This window comes from Chiloscyllium plagiosum, chromosome 3 (genome assembly GCF_004010195.1).
Source record: "Chiloscyllium plagiosum isolate BGI_BamShark_2017 chromosome 3, ASM401019v2, whole genome shotgun sequence".
In the NCBI taxonomy this organism is placed as follows: Eukaryota; Metazoa; Chordata; class Chondrichthyes; order Orectolobiformes; family Hemiscylliidae; genus Chiloscyllium; species Chiloscyllium plagiosum.
In genome coordinates, this window is record NC_057712.1 from 115,111,157 (window position 1) to 115,130,440 (window position 19,284).

The following is a 19,284-nucleotide window of genomic DNA, read 5'->3' on the forward strand; positions in this document are numbered from 1 at the left end:
CTTTGGAAAGCTGAAGTGCAAAGGTTCTTGGGAGCTGTGGTTCAGGATTCTCCTAAGATTTATACGCAGATTCAGTTGGCAGTTAGGTTGTTGGGAAGGCAAATTCAATGTTAGCATTCATGTCATGAGGGCACGGTGGCTCAGTGGTTAGCACTGTTGCCTCACCGCGCCAGGAACCCAGGTTCAATTCCCGTTTTTAGCAACTATCTGTATGGAGTTTGCACATTCTTCCTGTGTCTGTGTAGGTTTACTCCGATTTCCTCCAACAATCCAAAGATGTGCAGGCTAAATTGCCCACAGTGAAAGGTGCATTAGTCTGGGGTAAATATAGGGTAGGGGAATTGGTCTGGGTGGGTTACTCTTCGGAGGGTCAGTATGGATTTGTTGGGCTGAAGGGCCTGTTTCCATACTGTAGGGAATCTAATCTAATACAAAAACAGGGATGTACTACTGAGGTTCTATGAAACTCAGGTCAGACCATAGTTGGAATACTGAGAGTGGTTTTGGGCTCTGTATCTGATGAAGAATGGGGTCCAGAGGAGATTTACAAGAATGATCCCAGGGATGAAGGGGCTTGTCATACGAGGAACGGCTGAGGACTGTGGATCTGTATTTGGCGGAGTTCAGAAGGATGAGGGGAGATCTTGTAGAATACTGAGATGTCTGGATAGAGTGGATGTGGAGCAGATATTTCCACTTGTAGGAGAGACTAGAACCCAAGGGCATAGCATCAGAGTGAAGGGACAACCCTTTAGAACGGAGAAGAGGAGGGGTTTTTTCAGCCAGAATGTACCTAATCTATGGAATGCATTGCCAAAGAAGGCTGTGGGTATTTAAGACAGTGATAGATCGGTTTTTAATTAGTAAGGGCTTTAGGGGTTTTGGGGAGAAGGCAGGAGAGTGTGGTTGAGAAACATATCGGCCATGAATGAATGGTGGAGCAAACTCAAAAATCAAATTGCCTAATTCTGCTCCCATATCTTATGGCTTTATAGGTTCACAATTCTATTAGGGAGAGAATTCCAAGATTTTGACCCAGCGGCACTGAAAGAATGACAATGTATTGCCAAGTCAGGATAGTGTGAATGTAGAGTCATCATTTCTTATCCCGAACCTGTTACTTTTCATTTTACTTTGAATTAGTATTGCTGGAATCGTGACTGTGGGATCATTAAAAATTACCAAACCATTCAGCCGTTAAACGAGAGATTATAAAAACAACAGTGTTTCTACAGCAGTATCAGCCTCCCAGAGAACACATACAACGGCTGCACATCAAATTAGAATTCACTCACTCATATGCACATTGATAATGTATATAATCCTTATACAGAGTCCCACATGGTGCCCAGAAATGCTCTTGTAGAAATGTTTTATTAAACTATTTTTCCCTGCCTAATTCACACAGAAACATTATATACATGATTCCACAAAGTACGAATCTAGCACAGCTTTGTAACAGTAAAAGATTTTGAGTCTATAATAAAGGCTCTGTGAACACAGCGTGTAAATAAGAGGCTGCTTTGAGGGAGAGAAAAAGTAACATTTTATCAAATCCCAACAAAGAAGGAAAGAGCACAAATGATGTGCACCCTGTAGTTACACCTGTATAAGGCTATGACAGCACCAAATGGCCCATTTGACAGTCTGGGCTACCAATATCCGCTCCCTAATGCACTTCTAATACAACTCGGTCTCTAACAATGGGGGTGAGGGCGAGTGAGAACTCGCGAGTAGAATTTGGCGAAAGAAGAGTATTTCAAACCAACATTTTCGATTCAACATCAGACTCAAAACACAGCAAATGGTCATGAACTTAAGAGGAAAGCGCACCCAGGGTAAACCGCAGTTTACAAAGTGGATCATAACTAGCTAAAGCTTGAAAGAAAGCGTTTAATTAGGGAAGAAACTGAATGCAGTCCGAACTAGGGAAGGGAGTAGGCAGCTTTCTCACCAACCCTTTTTCAATAAATGTAGATAAGCAGGACTAGTGTCGGATTCATTTCTGGTGCACTGCTTACCAAATATAGCAGGGTTTTTCCGCTACAAGCTTTCGATGATGGAGTGGAAAACAATGTAACACAATGTAACAGCATAAAAACTGTCTATTTTAAAAAGATATCAAACTGGCAAGTGCAGAGAGAGTCTGGAGACTTCATACTGCGGTTACAGCCCAGTGTTTGTTATTGATATTTGGTAGCAGCTTTGTTATAAAGGAACACTTCAAAATAAGGTCAGTGCCAGAGAGAGGGAAGGCAGAGAGGAAGGGGGAGGGAGAGGAATAACATATCTAACTGCTCGGCTTTTTTCTTTGGAGGATCCTCCAGCCGTCCGATGTTTGATTTACAAGATTAATAACGGGACTTGAAAGCTTTCAGAATGAAAGGCTGTTCCGGCTGAAATTGTCGCCCAATACAATCCTCGGGACAGATCAGAAATCCTCTTTTAGCTAAAGATCTCAGAATACCAGCAAGCTCACGGCAATAAAAGGTTGAACTGTGGGAAAAGAAAACATCCGAGAGCTCATTTTAAGCGGCACACAGTGCAGACCCGCGAGGTGCGGGTGACAATTACATGGAGAATGAGTCAATGTGTTGTGAGCAAATCTGCTGCAGCCCTTCTCCCTCACACACACAAATCACAGGCACCTCCCTCTGCAATACTGCAAGCAAACTTCAAATCAAACTGCAACCTTCTTATTTTCAATAGCACAGAGAGGAGAATATAAGAACAAGCTCTCACCTACCCGGGAATGAAGGTTCCAGCTTTGTATTCACAACCCCTCTGTCTGGGGCTGACTGAGTGCCTCTGACGTCACCAGGCTCGCCCTCTCATACCAACTTGGTACTGCAACCGAACCTGATGTCAGCACGGAAGTGTCGTCACTGCGGAGGGTATCGCAGTGGCTTACATCACAATGGGACTGGGATGGGGCGTCCTCCCCTCCCACTGACCTCACAATAGGGTTGGAATGTTGTTCTCTCCTCCCGATGACGCCACAATGTGGTTGGAATGTTGTTCTTTCCTCCTGATGACGTCCCACTGAGGCTGGAATGCAGTCCACTGTTCTTGTTGACATCATAATGGGTTTGGAATGGGTCTCCTGCTGGCGTCACAATGGGATTGGAATGGGGTGCCCCTTTTGCTGAGGATACAATTGGGTTGGAATAGGGTCCTCTATTTACTTCAGAGCAGGATACTTTGAAAGGAGATCTATTGGGTGTTGGGGGGGGGGGGGGGGGGTACAAAATAATGAAGGAGCTAGATAAGGGCTGGATGAAAAAGTATTCCAGCTCAACAAATGAGAGACCATGAGTGTAAACTATGTGAGAATAGACATGGATTCAATTTTAAGTGGTTCCTTTGCCAGTGAGTATTAAGCACTCGTGTGGTGGTTGCTGAGGCTCTATATTATTTTCAAAAGGATGTTTAACTACTACTTGACCAAGTTGAGAGTGTGATGCTGGAAAAACACTGCAGATCAGGCAGCATCCAAGGAGTAGCAGAATCGACATTTCGGACATAAGCCCTTGATCAGGAAGGAGGCTTGTGGGTCGGGGCTGAGAGACCAATGGTAGGTCCCATTCCTGGCACCTTTCCCTGCCACCGCAGGAAGTGCAAAACCTGCACCCACACCACACCCCTCACCTCCGTCCAAGGCCCCAAGGGATCCTTCCACATCTGTCAGAAATTCACCTGTAGCTTCACCAATGTCATCTACTATATCTGTTGCTCCCGATGTGGTCTCCTCTACATTGGGCAGACAGGACACCTTCTTGCGGATCTCTGGGACACCCACACCCACCAACCCCAGCGCCCCGTGGCTGAACACTTCAACCCCCCACCTATCACCTTCTCCCTCACCTTCATCCACCTATTGCTTTCCCAGCTACTTCCCCACAACCCCATCCCCTCCCATTTATCTCAGCCCCGGCCCACAAGCCTCATTCCTGATGAAGGGCTTATGCCTAAAACATTGATTCCCCTGCTCCTTGGATGCTGCCTGACCTGCTGTGCTTTTCCAGCAGCACACTCTCGACTCTGACCTCCAGCATCTGCAGTCCTCACTTTCTCCTACTTCTGGACTACAGCAGAGATGACATCATATGGAGATAAGTATTGTTCTTAAAATGTTCACTTGGTCCACATGATCTCCCGGATGGGTTGTGATGGCCTGCAAAGGGTGTGAAGGGTTAATTTTTCCCTTAATGGCCATTTTTATCTCTTTCGGTTTCACCTTGCTCAAGAAAATGTGTGGCTGGTTGTATATGGGGGCTATATGCCTTTTCATGATGCTCCAACATGAGGCAGAGTTGACTGACCTCTCTGGTATTTTCCTGATCATGAGTTTTGTATGCTTGGCGACCAGAATTAGTTGCAGTAAGGTGTGAAAAAGTGTGGCTGTACGAGCTCCTGACAGATATTGGAGCTGATTTTCTCAATCCCAGGAGCAGTAATTGCTATTTTATAAGCTGTTGCATTGTTTTGGAACTTTGGGGGAAAAAAAAGATTAAAACAACTGCACTTTTACAGGAGGAGGAGAGATAAGTGTAGAGACCATACGGCCAGTGAGAGAGAGAAAGAAACCTACACTGCTGTCTGAGGCAGCAGTGAACCTGCATAGCTGCTGCCTTTGCTGTTTGAGTTCTGGACATTGGAGTGTGTCTAAAAAAAATTAACAACAGCGAACTTCACAGCTGCCCTTGGAGGAACCTGTGTGGGAGAGTTCACAGCACAGGAGCAGATAAGTGCATAGTTTTTAAGTGTAACCTTGGCTGTCTTCTTTTAATAATGAGTAGAGTGGGTTCTCTGGTTAAATGTATTATTGACTTCTGCCTCTTGATTAAAATTTTAAAATATAAAACATTGGAAGTACGTCAGCCTGGAGCAGTGATTTTTAGAGCAGTAAAATGGTGCTATTTTCTGGGCATATAGATTGTTAAAGTGCAAAGATGGCCTTTAGTCCAGTGATGTGCTTTTCCTGTCGGATGTGGGAGATGAGGGAGAATTTCCATGTTACTGATGATTATGCTGCAGTAAGTGTGTTTAATTGCGAATCCTATTGGATTGCATGGATTGTTTGGAGCAGCAGTTAGAGGCAATAAGGAATTTACAGCAGCTAGGGGGTGTAATGGATGGCAGTTATAGGAAGGGAGAAAAGCCGCAGATACAGCCAGGCGGTTGGCTTACTGCCAAGAAATGTAGGAGAGGAAGGCAGGCAGTGCAGGGGTCTCTTGTGGCTATCCCCATCTCAAAATGTATGCAATTTGGGAAAATGTAGGGGGTGATGGACTCTCAGGGGAATGCAGTTCAAACAGCCAAGTTTCTGGTCCCAAGACTGGCTGTAATGTAACAAGGGGTATGTCAGGTTCCAAGTGATTGATTGTGATAAGGGACTGTTTAAGAGGCACAGTCAGTGAGAAATCAGAATGGTGTGTTGCCTTCCTGGTGCCAGGATCAAGGATATTTGAGAGGGTGCAGAATATTAGACAATGGACAATAGATGCAGGAGTAGGCCATTCTGTCCTTCGAGCCTGCACCACCATTCAATATGATCATGGCTGATCATCCTTAATCAGTATCCTGTTCCTGCCTTATCTCCATAACCCTTGATTCCACTATCCTTGAGAGCTCTATCCAACTCTTTCTTAAATGAATCCAGAGACTGGGCCTCCACTGCCCTCTGGGGCAGAGCATTCCACACAGCCACCACTCTCTGGGTGAAGAAGTTTCTCCTCATCTCTGTCCTAAATGGTCTACCCCGTATTTTTAAGCTGTGTCCTCTGTTTCGGCACTCACCCATCAGCAGAAACATGTTGCCTGCCGCCAGAGTGTCCAATCCTTTGATCATCTTATATGTCTCAACCAGATCCCCTCTCAGTCTTCTAAACTCAAGGGTACACAAGCCCAGTCGCTCCAGTCTTTCAGTGTAAGGTAATTCCAGTGTAAGGTAAGGCCATTCCAGGAATTGACCTCGTGAACCTACGCTGCATTCCCTCAATAGCCAGAATGTCTTCCTTCAAATTTGGAGACAAGAACTGCACACAGTACTCCAGGTGTGGTCTCACCAGGGCCCTGTACAGCTGCAGAAGAACCTCTTTGCTTCTATACTCAATCCCTCTTGTTATGAAGGCCAGCATGCTATTAGCCTTCTTCACTACCTGCTGTACCTGCATGCTTACCTTCATTGACTGGTGTACAAGAACACCATCTTCTATATCATTAATATATATTGTAAAAAACTGCGGTCCCAGCACTGATGCCTGCAGTACCCCACTGGTCACTGCCTGCCATTCTGAAATGGAACCGTTTATCACGACTCTTTGTTTCCTGTCAGCCAATCAACTTTCAATCCAAGTTAGTACTTTGCCCCCAATACCATGCGCCCTAATTTTGCTCACTAGCCTCCTATGTGGGACCTTATCAAAAGCTTTCTGAAACTCCAGGTACACTACATCTACTGGATCTCCCTCGTCCATCTTCAGAGTTACATCCTTATAAAATTCCAGAAGATTAGTCAAGCATGATTTCCCTTCATAAATCCATGCTGTCTCTGACCTATCCTGTTACTACTATACAGATGTGTCATAATTTCATCCTTTATAATTGACTCCAGCATCTTTCCCACCACTGAGGGCACTAACTGGTCTATAATTTCCTGCTTTCTCTCGCGCTCCTTTATTAAAAAGTGGTACAACATTAGCCACCCTCCAATCTGTAGGAACTGATCCTGAATCTATCGAACTCTGGAAAATGATCACCAATGCATCCACGATTTCTAGAGCCACCTCCTTCAGTACCCTGGGATGTAGACCATCAGGCCCCGGGGACTTATCAGCCTTCAGACCTAACAGTCTCTCCAACACTAATTCCTGACAAATATAAATTCACTTCAGTTCAGGTCCTTCAGCCACTGTTACCTCTGGGAGATTGCTTGTATCTTCCCCAGTGAACACAGATCTGAAGTACCAATTCAACTCTTCTGCCATTTCTTTGTTCCCCGTAATATATTCCCCTGTTTCTGTCTTCAAGGGCCCAATTTTAGTCCTAACCATTTTTTTGCCTTGCACATACCTAAAAAAGCTTTTACTATCCTCCTTAATATTCTTGGCCAGTTTACCTTCGTACCTCATTTTTTCTCTGCGTATTTCCTTCTTAGTAATCCTCTGTTGTTCTTTAAAAGCTTCCTAGTCCTCTGTTTTCCCGCTTATCTTTGCTATGTTATACTTTTTCTCTTTTAACGTTATATGTTTCTTAACTTCCCTCGTCAGCCACGGCTACCCCTGCCTCCTCCTAGGATCTTTCTTCCTTTTTGGAATGAACTGATCCTGCATCTTCTGTATTATACATCCTCCTGGGATCTTTCTTCCTTTTAGGAATGAACTGATCCTGCAACTTCTGCATTATACACAGCAATATCCACCATTGTTCCTCCACGGTCATCCCTGCTAAGGTATTGCACCATTGAACTTTGGCCAGCTCCTCCCTCATAGCTCCATAGTTCCCTTTATTCAACAAAATATTGTCACTTCCGATTGTACCCTCTCCCTCTCAAATTGCAGATTGAAGCTTATTGTATTATGGTCACTACTTCCCAATGGCTCCTTCACTTCGCAGTCCCTGATCAATTCTTAATGGGGAGGGCGACCAGCAAGAGGTTATTGTACACGTAGTAACTAATGACAAAGGAAGGACAAAGGATGAAATTCTGAATAAGGCTGGGTAGATGACTGAGGTGTCAGTGGGAAAGCACTTTGGGACCAGCGACGATAATTCTATTAGATTTCAAATAATGATGGAAAAGAATAGACCAGATCTAAAAGTTGATGTTCTAAATTGGAGGAAGGCCAATTTTGATGGTATTAGGGAAGAACTTTCAAAAGCTGATTGGGGGAGATGTTTGCAGGTAAAGGGACGGCTAGAAAATGGGAAGCCTTCAGAAAAGAGATAATGAGAGTTCAGAGAAAGTATATTCCTGTCATGGTGAAAGGGAAGGCTGGTAGGTATAGGGAATGCTGGAGGATGAAAGAAATTGAGGGTTTGGTTAAGAAAAAGAAGGAAGCATATGTCAGGTAGATAGACAGGATAGATCGAGTGAATCCTTAGAAGGCAATAGGAGTATACTTAAGAGGGAAATCAGGAGGGCAAAAACGTGACATGAGTCGCTTTGGCAAATAGGGTTAAGGAGAATTCAAAGGATTTTTATAAATACATTAAGGACAAAAGGGTAACGAGGGAGAGAATAGGGCCCCTCAAAGATCAACAAGGCGGGCTTTGTGTGGAACCGCAGGAGATGGGGGAGATACTAAACGAGTATTTTGCATCAATATTTACTGTGGAGAAGGCCATGAAAGATATAGGATATAGGGGAATAGATGGGGACATCTTGAAAAATGTCCATATTACAGAGGAAGAAGTGCTGGATGTCCTGAAACGCATAAAGGTGGATAAATCCCCAGGACCTCATCAGGTGTACCCGAGAACTCTGTAGGTAGCTAGGGAAGTGATTGCTGGGCCTCTTGCTGAGATATTTGTATCATCGATAGTCACAGGTGAGGTGCCGGAAGACTGGAGGTTGGCTAACGTGGTGCCACTGTTTAAGAAGGGCAGTAAAGACAAGCCAGGGAACTATAGACCAGTGAACCTGAGGTCGGTGGTGGGCAAGTTGTTGGAGGGAATCTTGAGAGACAGGGTGTACGTGTATTTGGAAAGGCAAGGACTGATTAGGGATAGTCAGCATGGCTTTGTGAGTGGGAAATCATGTCTCACAAACTTGATTGAGTTTTTCGAAGAAGTAACAAAGAGGGTTAATGAGGGCAGAGTGTTAGATGTGGTCTATATGGACTCCAGTAAGGCGTTCGACAAGGTTTCCCAAGGAAGACAGATTAGCAAGGTTAAATCTCGTGGAATACAAGGAGAACTAGCCATTTGGATACAGAACTGGCTCAAAAGTAGAAGACAGAGGGTGGTGTTGGAGGGTTGCTTTTCAGACTGGAGGCCTGTGACCAGTGGAGTGCCACAAGGATCGGTGCTGTGTCCACTACTTTTCATCATTTATATAAATGATTTGGATGTGAGCATAAGAGATGTAGTTAGTAAGTTTGCAGATGACACCAAAATTGGAGGTGTAGTGGACAGCGAAGAGGGTTACCTCAGATTACAACAGGATCTGGACCAGATGGGCCAATGGGCTGAGAAGTGGCAGATGGAGTTTAATTTCGATAAATGTGAGGTGCTGTGTTTTGGGAAAGCAAATCTTAGCAGGACTTATACACTTAATGGTAAGGTCCTAGCGAGTGTTGCTAAACAAAGAGACCTTGGAGTGCAGGTTCATAACTCCTTGAAAGTGGAGTCGCAGGTAGATAGGATAGTGAAGAAGGTGTTTGGCATGCTTTCCTTTATTGGTCAGAGTATTGAATACAGGAGTTGGGAGGTCATGTTGCAGCTCTACAGGACATTGGTTTGGCCACTGGTGGAATATTGTGTGCAAATCTGGTCTCCTTCCTATCGGAAAGATGTTATGAAACTTGAAAGGGTTCAGAGGATTTGAGCTATAGGGAGAGGCTGAACAGACTGGGGCTGTTTTCCCTGGAACGTTAGACGCTGAGGGGTGACCTTATAGAGGTTTACGAAATCATGAGGGGCATGGATAGGGTAAATAGGCAAAGTCTGTTCCCGGCTGGGGGAGTCCAGAACTAGAGGGTATAGGTTTAGGGTGAGAGGGGAAAGATATAAATGCGATCTAAGGGGCAACTTTTTCACAAAGTGGGTGGTACGTGTATGGAATGCGCTGCCAGAGGAAGTGGTGGAGGCTGGTACAATTGCAACATTTAAGAGGCATTTAGATGGGTATATGAATAGGAAGGGTTTGGAGGGATATGGGACCGGGTACTGTCAGGTGGGACTAGATTGGGTTGGGATATCTGGTCGGCGTGGATGGGTTCTGTACATCTCTATGACTCTCTGACTCTAATTGTTCCTTTTCAACTGCCTCAATATCATTTTCTCAGAAAAAATAATGCATTCTTTCCACATACTGGGTCCAGCCTTCGACAACAGGATCGAATGAGTTAAGCTTCTCCCAAACAATGGCATGATGCCAGAAAAACAGAAATACTCAAAAACGACTGTTGGTCTCAAAGTTCTTCAGGAGTGGCTTTTCTCTCTGCCACTGAAATAGCCCCACAGAGGTCAGTATGCCATCATCAAGTCACCCTTTATATACACATGGACACTGACCCAGCTCCCTCAGAGCCAGCCCTCAGAGTGAACAGAACCTCTGACACTCCTGTTTATGTCTGGCAGCCAGGGCTCCCTGATTGGGGCTGTTAATCTGGTTCAATCAGGGAACTCGTATTCCACGAGGTCCACCTGGCTGAGCTCATTGCGCTCACTACAGGTGTCACTGCCTGCTCCAAATTTTATCGCCTGTTCCTAATTGCCCTGGAGAACACAGTGGTGGGTTGCACTCTTGAATCAAAGCAGTTCAGCCCCTATACACAGGAAGGGAATGCCAAGCTTTTTGATCCAGCACTAGTGGAGGAACAGTGATTTTTTTTTATTTACTTGTGAGATGTGGGTGTCACTGGCTGGCCTACATTTATTGTCCTTGAGAAGGTGGTTGTGAACTGCCTTCTCGTACCGCTGCACTATGTGTCGTAGGTAGATCCGCGATATCATCGGAGAGAGAATTCCAGGATATTGATCCAGCGAGACTGAAGTTATGGCGATACGTTTCCAACGGTGAATGGCTTTTTGGGAAACTTACAGCTAGTGATATTTGAGTGTATCTGTTCTCCTTCGCCTTCTCGATAGTAGAGGTCATGGGTTTTGAAGGTACTGGCAAAGAAACCTTTGCGTCATGAATCATTCTTGTAATTTTCTTTCAGGTTGTTTTATTCCCATCATTGCTCGGGATAATAACTTTCATGACATCAAACTGTCAAAAGCACTTTGCAGTCAATGAAGCACTTTTGATGTGGAATCAGTGCTGTAGTAATTTATTCATCAACTATTGCTTTTTTCCAAATCTGCTAAAGCCTTGCATGATTAAAATCCTGAATTATAGTGTTTTTGAGCTATCACAGAGTTTGTGTAATGATGTGAGACTGTTCCTCTTGATAAAGCTGTTCAAAATCATGAGGGTCCAGAAAGACTAGATTGAGAAAAACTGTTTGCATTGACACCAACAGAGAACCAGAGGACACAGATTGAAAGTTATCAGCAAAAGAACTTAACTTGCGGTGAGGAAACCTTTTTTAACTTGGTGAATAGTTACAACCTTGAATACAACTGCTTGCAAAGGTGGTGGAAGCAGACTCCTTTGTACTTGGAGAAAGGGAAATGCCTAAGTACATGAAGGGAAAAATGTAAGGCTATGGGGGAGAAAGGAGAGTGATGATTTAAATTGCATTGAGCTGACAGGTTGAATGGGCTGAATAGGATTGCCTGCTGCAATCATTGTGATTCTACATGCTTTAATTGTTGTTTTAATGGGAAAAATAGATGAACTATATGGACATTTATAGAATTGAAATAGAGCTATTACTATTCAGGATTAAAAATCTCAATATCTTGGGGCTTTAGCCAATTGCAGCATGAAAACCTGAAAATTTACAGCGTAGAAGGTGACTATGCTGAGGTCTCATTCTGTTGTAGAAAAGTAAAATACTGTGGTTGCTGGAAATCTAAAATAAAAACAAAAAGTGCTGGAGATACTCATCAGGTTGGGCATTATCTATGCTGCAGAGAGACAGAGTTGACATTTCAGGTGGATGACATGTGATTGGAACCCAAAAGAGCTTGGAATGCAACAGGTTTAAAGTGAATGCAGGACCAATAAAAGAGAGAGGGGCAGGAGACGACAAAAGGGAAGGGGCTGTTTTTGACTAGAGGGCAGGAGGGATGAATGACCAAATCGACGATGGTTGTTATGGATCAGGCCAGACCCCTTCAAAGCTTTTCAAGAAGGCAGCCCAGACCGTAACTTTTCTGGATATTTTAAGCAGGATATTCCAGGAGGGAGGCAGCTGGTCCAACCACTCAGTTTTAAACAAAACCTCATTTATTTATACACAAACAAAAGGAAACCGAATATAGAGTAACATAATTATTTGAAAACCCTGTTGACTCTATCACAACTTAATGATGCTGTTCCAAATACTTGCAACATCCCCATAAACACCGCTTTGGCAAAACAAAAGGTAAAATCAAATGCAGGGCCTTACAGGAGAGATGTCAGAGACAGAGAGATAGAGACGATCAGCATGGACCTGCTTCTTTGACCAGTGGCCTCAAAGTCTAATCAGTAGCTCAGAACAGCCAGACTAAAACCAAAACAAACCAGAGAAAAGTTGAGCTGAGAGAATTGGTCATTCCCCTTTCATTGTACAAGTGTTTCTTTAAAACACTTAAAAGCTTCTTCAGTTAGGTCAACCCAGACACATCGGAAGCTCTGCCTTTACAGCCCCTCTGAAAAAAAAACCGAGGACAGCATAACCTTGTTAAAGGAGCAGCACTGTCACATGGTGCAAGGAAGAAGAAATGGGAATGTGACAAATAAGACCTCCCTTGTGAATAGCGTTGTGGGTGAACCTAACCAGTTAGACGGCAGAGGTTCAAGAAGGCAGCTCACCACCACCTTCTCAAGGGCAACTAGGGACGGGCAATAAATGCTGGCCCAGCCAGTGTCAACCACATCCCATAAATTAATAACAAAGTAAAAAGAAGGGACAACAGGAGGCGTAAATGTGAAAAGCCGACTCATCTCCCACTGCAACTCCCAGGTCATTTCCTCTGCCCTGAAGCTCTTATCACCTTCATCTCCTCCCCCACTGACCTATTGTACTCTATGCTCCTCTATCCCCACCCCCACCCTCCTCTAGCTTATCTCTCCACGCTTCAGGCTCTCTGCCTTTATTCCTGATGAAGGGCTTTTGCCCGAAACGTCGATTTCGAAGCTTTTCGGATGCTGCCTGAACTGCTGTGCTCTTCCAGCACCACTGATCTAGAAATCCATTAGCCATGACCATACTTGAATAACTGTTCAGTTGGTGAGATCGGACCACGTGATTAGCCAATAAATCCCCTTTTGTGTTTAATAATCTTCCTATCTCCAGGTCATAAAAGCAGAATTGAAAGAGATGCTGATGAAGCAGGACCCCTGAGCAGGACCTTCCTTTTTTTCCCTCCATCCAGCCAGTAATTTCAGCACTAACTGATGTTTGACTCCCATATGCTGTAGTCAGTGTTTTAAAAGCCCTGCAGCTGCAGATAAAGATCATCCATCGACTTATTTCAAAGCTTTAAAGTCACAGTGGCGGCACGGTGGCACAGTGGTTAGCACTGCTGCCTCACAGCGCCAGAGACCCGGGTTCAATTCCCACCTCAGGCGACTGATTGTGTAGAGTTTGCACATTCTCCCTGTGTCTGCGAGGGTTTCTTCCAGGTGCTCCGGTTTCCTCCCACAGTCCAAAAATGTGCAGATTAGGTGAATTGGCCATGCTAAATTGCCTGTAGTGTTACGGGAAAGGGTAGATGGAGGGGAATGGGTCTGGGTGGGTGGTGGATTGTTATGGACTTGTTGGGCCGAAGGGCCTGTTTCCACACTAATCTAATCAAATTTGGAGGGACCAGCTAGCTCAGCTTAACCCCCCGCCCAAGTCCTCAATCTACAATCTACATTTACCTCTCATTGGACTTTAAAAAGACTCCTGAATCTTAAACCCCCAATCGATAACATTTGTATGCATGAGAGAACTTTTTTTTATTGTTTTGTTTTACCCTAAATATTATTCTCCTTTCCTTTACAATTTACGAGGAGAAATGCTGGAATTTGTACTGAAAACAACAAATGCTGGAGATCACAGTGGGTCAGACAGCATCCATAGAGAGAGACACAGCAAGCTAACATTTCCAGTCTAGATGACTCTTCATCAGAGCTGACGTGAAATGTGCAGGGGCGCAAATTAATATCCGGGTCAGAGGAGGGAGTGGGGTGTGGAATGCAGGGGAAGGAAAGATGTTGATAGTTCCGATAAAGTGATTGGAATGTGAGAATGGCAGACCAATGGTGTGTCTAACTGTCAGACTGGAAAGAACAGACAGTCCCACTGGGGTGGGGGGGGGTGGGTGGGGGGGGGGAGAGACGCCATGGTGACAGAGAATGTAACAAGTAAAGCTAAAAGGAAGGGAAGCAATGGGAGTTGGTTCACAATCTGAAGGTGTTGAACTCAATATCAGGCCCGGAAGGCTGTAAAGTGCTTAGCCTGAAGATGAGATGTTGTTTCTCCAGTTTTCATTGTGATACGCTGTAACACTGCCGAGGACAGACAGGTGAGCATGTGAGTAGGACACTGTGTTAAAATGACCAGCCACGGGAGGGTCGGGGTGAGGCTTGCACACAGACCAGCAGTCTTCCCAAAGCAGTCACCCAGTCTGCATTTGGTTTCTCTAATGTAGAGTCGGCCCCATTGGGTGCAGTGAATACAATACACAAGATTGGAGGAGGTACAGGTCACATGCTGCTTCACCTGGAAAGACTGTTTGGGCCCTTGGATGGTGAGCAGGGAGGAGGGGAAGGGACAGGTGGAGCACCTTCTGCAGTGTCATGGGAAGCTGCTGTGAGAAGGAGGGATGGTGATAGTGGTCAATGAATGGATTAGGGTGCCCAGGAGGGAGCGATCCTTGTGAAATGCAGACAGCGGGAGTGTCTCTGTGTGTCTTTTGCATTCACTGCATGTAGACAGTTAAACACTCATTGAATTGGCAAGCATACCCCCTTCAAAGCCTGTTGTGGTCAAATGAAGAGTGGGAAAGAGAGGAGCCATTCTCCCTTTTTCACCTGGTTATAACAGCCACTTGAACAACTCCAACAAAAACAACATAGTCACTTCCGCTGATGAGCCAGGACCTCCACAACAATAAATGACAATGGTTTGACAATGGGAAGGAACATTGCTGTGATGCTAAAGGTCCTGAGATCACAAGCTGCCCTGTAAAGGTCATCAGTGCTTTAACCAATGAAAGCTTGCAATGCAGGGATTGTCCATGGATGGAAATGACCCTGACTCAGAAATAGTTGAAAGGCACTAATTAGAAGTGACACAATGAAAGGTGTCACAAAAAAAGGGGCAAAACAAAATTTAAAATGGAAACTGAATTCATATGGATTGAGAAAAGGATAAGAATGGGTCAATGACACTGGTAGAAGAAATATTACCTAATACTGTTAAAGAAAATTGGAGAAAAAAGATGAAAGAAATCCTACGAAATGTGTAATAATAATGCTGGGAGATTCCAACTTCTCCCAAATAAACAGGTAATAGAGGTTGAGAAAGGGGAAAGGGGAGTTTGTTTTTATTGGAAAATGAAGAAGCCCTTGCCCAGTATGTAAAGAATTATTGTTGGATCCAGTAATTGGAAATTGACAGAAGCGTTATGGAACATCTAGACAATAGCGATCACAGCATAGAGACATTTAAATTAACGATTGAAGTGCTTTGAATAATTGTTCAAAAGGATAAGTGAGACCAACGTTACAAATTAGAAAAAAAATTGTAGTAGATAGGACACGTCCAGAATCTACATACACTGGAATAAAGAATTTTTTAACTTCAATTTCTAGATGTCTGATTTTATGTTAAAGAACAATACAAGGTCAAAATACTGAAGATGCTGGAAATTTAAGATAACAACAGAAAATGCTGGAAGTACTCATTAAGCTGGGCAACATCACAGAGAGAGAAACAGAATTAACCTTTCAGATCAATTACCTTTCACTGGAAAGCATTAATCGATGCGCAGAGTTGGGGTGTATATGGGAAATTAATTACATACAGCTAGTAGGAGAGGGTGTAATTTGAAGGCTACTTGGGAAGATGAGTGGCTGAATGGGAAATTCTAGAGATTCAGATTCACAAGTCACAAACATTCAGGTTAACAATGTCATAAAAATAAAGAATTAGGAGTTATTAAGGAACAGAATAGAAAAGCTGAAGAAATATGATTTTTCATAATGAGATAGAATCGTAATGTTACGTCAAATGTCTGTGGATATTCTGGTTGCTGTATTATGGAAAAGGTACACAGATATTGGATGTGAAAACGATTTACAAGATAATACCAGGGGTGAGATGTTTGAATTATCTGAAAAGGTTGAACACGCTGGAGACTTTTTTTCTCCAGAAAATCAGAGGCTTAGAGCAATCTGTTAGATGTCTTTAAGATTATGAAAGAGTTCTGCACAGCAGATATGGAAGAGATGTTTCCAAAACTGTTGCAGGTTTAGAAACGAGTATTGGATCCATATTTCTTTTTTATTCATTCATAAGATGAGAATGTCGCTGATTAGACCAGCATTTATTGCCCATTCCTAATTGTCACAGAGGTCAGTTCAGAGTCAGCTGCATTGCTGTGGGTCTGGAGGCACATATAGGCCAAACCAGGTAAGGATGGCTGTTTCCTTCCCTAAAGGGCATTAGTGAACCAAATGAGTTTTCCCAACAATCAGACATGGCCATCATTAGACTCTTAATCCCAGATTTTTATTGAATTCAAATTCCACCATCTGCTGTGGCAGGATTCAAACCTGGGTCCCCAGACCATTGTCTGAGTGTCTGGATTAACAGTCGAGCAATAATACTGCTAGGCCATTGTTTACCCTTAAATATGGTAGGAAGTTGTGATCCATCAATGATGTAGAGGTCTTTCTCAATAGACATTGCAGTGGTTCTGACAGGATTGGGAAACTCAGGAATGTATCCAAACATATTGGAAAATTCAGTAAAAAATACTGTGGATGCTGGAAATTTGAAAACAAAAAAATGCTAAGATTTCTCAGCAGGTCTTGGCAGCATCTGAGGGGTGAGGTAACGAGATGCAATGTTTCATACTCTGACCTTTCATCAAAACGACTATAAATTAGAGGTGTCATAGGTTTTGCATAATTAAGGGGGAGAGTGGGAAGAAGAACAAGAGAAGATCAGATACAGACTAGAACAAGGCCAGAGATGGTGGATTAATTTTGACAGTTTCCTGGATGCAACTGGCATTTGATTATTTACCAGCAGTTGAATGCCATTTGAAATGGGGACTGACGTTAAAATTTGAAACTGTTGAACTCAGCGTTGAGTTTGGAAGGCTCTAAAGTGCACTGTCATGATTGAATGGAATAGCCAAGGTGTTAGCCCCATTCACTGGTCAGACAGCCTGATGTGACCCCGTCACAGGCATATGTAACAGTCCTTTGGGGATTAAATATCAATGATCAAAGTCAGGGTCCCTGTACTTTTAAAGGTAAAAGGTCTGTTGCCAAGAGCTGTCAGTCAATTGGAGGCTTGTTTGCACTTCAATCCCAGTGGCACCACTGGGAGCTGTGGACACTGCTGGTACTGCAGGAGGCCCTACACCCAGCCGCCACCCCCCTCCCCATACGCTTGAGCACAGCGTCCGTGAACAGGGGGCCACTCCCGTTTGAGTCCACTGGTTAAACAAAGTGACTTTCACCCCATTAACCTTCTCTTGACCCCCCCAACCACCTTGAAACCTACAAGATCCTTAGGAGCAGTCCAGGAGCAGTGGGCAGCACCTCAGAATGAGAGGCTGCTTATTTAAGTCAGAGATGAAGAAGAATTTCTGATCTCGGAGGGTAATGAATCTGTGAAATTCTTTACCATAAAAGGCAGCTGAGGCTAGTTTATTAAATTTATTCAAGGCTAAGATAGATTTTTAATCAGTAAAGGAACCAAAGGTTATGGGGAAAAGGCAGGAAAGTGAATTGAGGATTATCAGATCAGCCATGGTCTCATTGAAGGGCAGAACAGGCTCAATGGGCCAGAAAACTACTTCTCCTCCTTCATCTTATGGTCTTATGCTCCACTAGCCACTAGTAGACTATCTAGAAGGTGATGTGTGTGTGAAGTTTGCATGTTCTTCCTCTGTCTACATGGGTTTCCTCCGGGTGCTCTGGTTTCCTCCCACAGTGCAAAGATGTGCAGGTTGGGTGGATTGGCCATGCTAAATTGCCCATCGTGTGCAGGGATGTGTAGGCTGGGTGGATTAACCATTGCTGACTGGTCAGCATTTATTGCCTGTCCCTAGTTGCCCTTGAGAAGGTGATAGTGAACTGCCTTCTTGAACTGCTGCAGTCAATATGCTGTGGGTCAGCTCATAATACCCTGAGGGAGGGAATTCCAGGAATTTGACCCAGTGACACTGAAGGAATGGTGATATATTTCCAAGCCAGGATGGTGAGTGGCTTGGAGGGGAACTTGAATGTGTCCCCATGTATCTGCTGCCCTTGTCCTTGTGGATAGAAGTGGTCATGCATTTAGACCGTGGTGTCTAAGGATCTTTGGTGAATTTCTGCAGACGATTTTGTAGGTGTACACACTGCTGCCACTGAGCATTGGTGGTGGAATGATGTGGATGTGGTGCCAATCAAGTGGGCAGCTTAGTCCTGATGGTGTCAAGCTTCTTGAGTGTTGGAGCTGCACCCATCCAGACAAGTGGGGAGTATTCCATCACACTGCTGACTTGCTATAGAGTCATAGAGATGTACAGCATGGAAACAGACCCTTCGGTCTAACTCTTCCATGCCGACCAGATATCCCAACCCAATCTAGTCCCACCTGCCAGCACCCGGCCCATATCCCTCCAAACCCTTCCTATTCATATACCCATCCAAATGCCTCTTAAATGTTGCAATTGTACCAGCCTCCACCATATCCTCTGACAGCTCATTCCATACACGTACCACCCTCTGTGTGAAAAGGTTGCCCCTGAGGTCTCTTTTATATCTTTCCCCTCTCACCCTAAACCTATGCCCTCTAGTTCTGGACTCCCCGACCCCAGGGAAAATATTTTGTCTATTTATCCGATCCATGCTCCTCGTAATTTTGTAAACCTCTATAAGGTCACCCCTCAGCCTCCGACGCTCCAGGGAAAACAGCCCCAGCCTGTTCAGCCTCTCCCTCTTGCTCAACTCCTCCAACCTTGGTAACATCCTTGTAAATCTTTTCTGAACCCTTTCAAGTTTCACAACGTCTTTCCGATAGGAAGGAGACCAGAATTGTACGCAATATTCCAACAGTGGCCTAACCAATGTCCTGTACAGCCGCAACAGGACCTCCCAACTCCTGTACTCAATACTCCACTTTCAAGGAACCTGCACTCTTTGTTCAGCAACACTCCCAAGGACCTTACCATTAAGTGTACAAGTCCTGCTAAGATTTGCTTTCCAAAATGCAGCATCTCACATTTATCTAAATTAATCTCCATCTGCCA

At 44.2% G+C, this 19,284-nt stretch overlaps 1 protein-coding gene across 5 annotated transcripts in view; it reads right to left on the reverse strand.

Annotated features, from left to right (window-relative positions):
• The window catches only part of LOC122548458 (tyrosine-protein kinase Fyn), a 271,949-nt gene extending 269,103 nt beyond the window's left edge, over positions 1 to 2,846 (reverse strand). For 2 of the 5 annotated variants that reach the window (XM_043687161.1, XM_043687162.1), the window contains exon 1: positions 2,747 to 2,846. The gene's annotated coding sequence lies outside the window, so the exon portion shown is untranslated. Of the gene's footprint in view, positions 1 to 2,742 lie in introns of all 5 variants that reach the window. The other 3 variants (XM_043687155.1, XM_043687157.1, XM_043687156.1) reach the window with 3 other exon arrangements.
• Between the last annotated feature and the right edge of the window lie 16,438 nt (positions 2,847 to 19,284).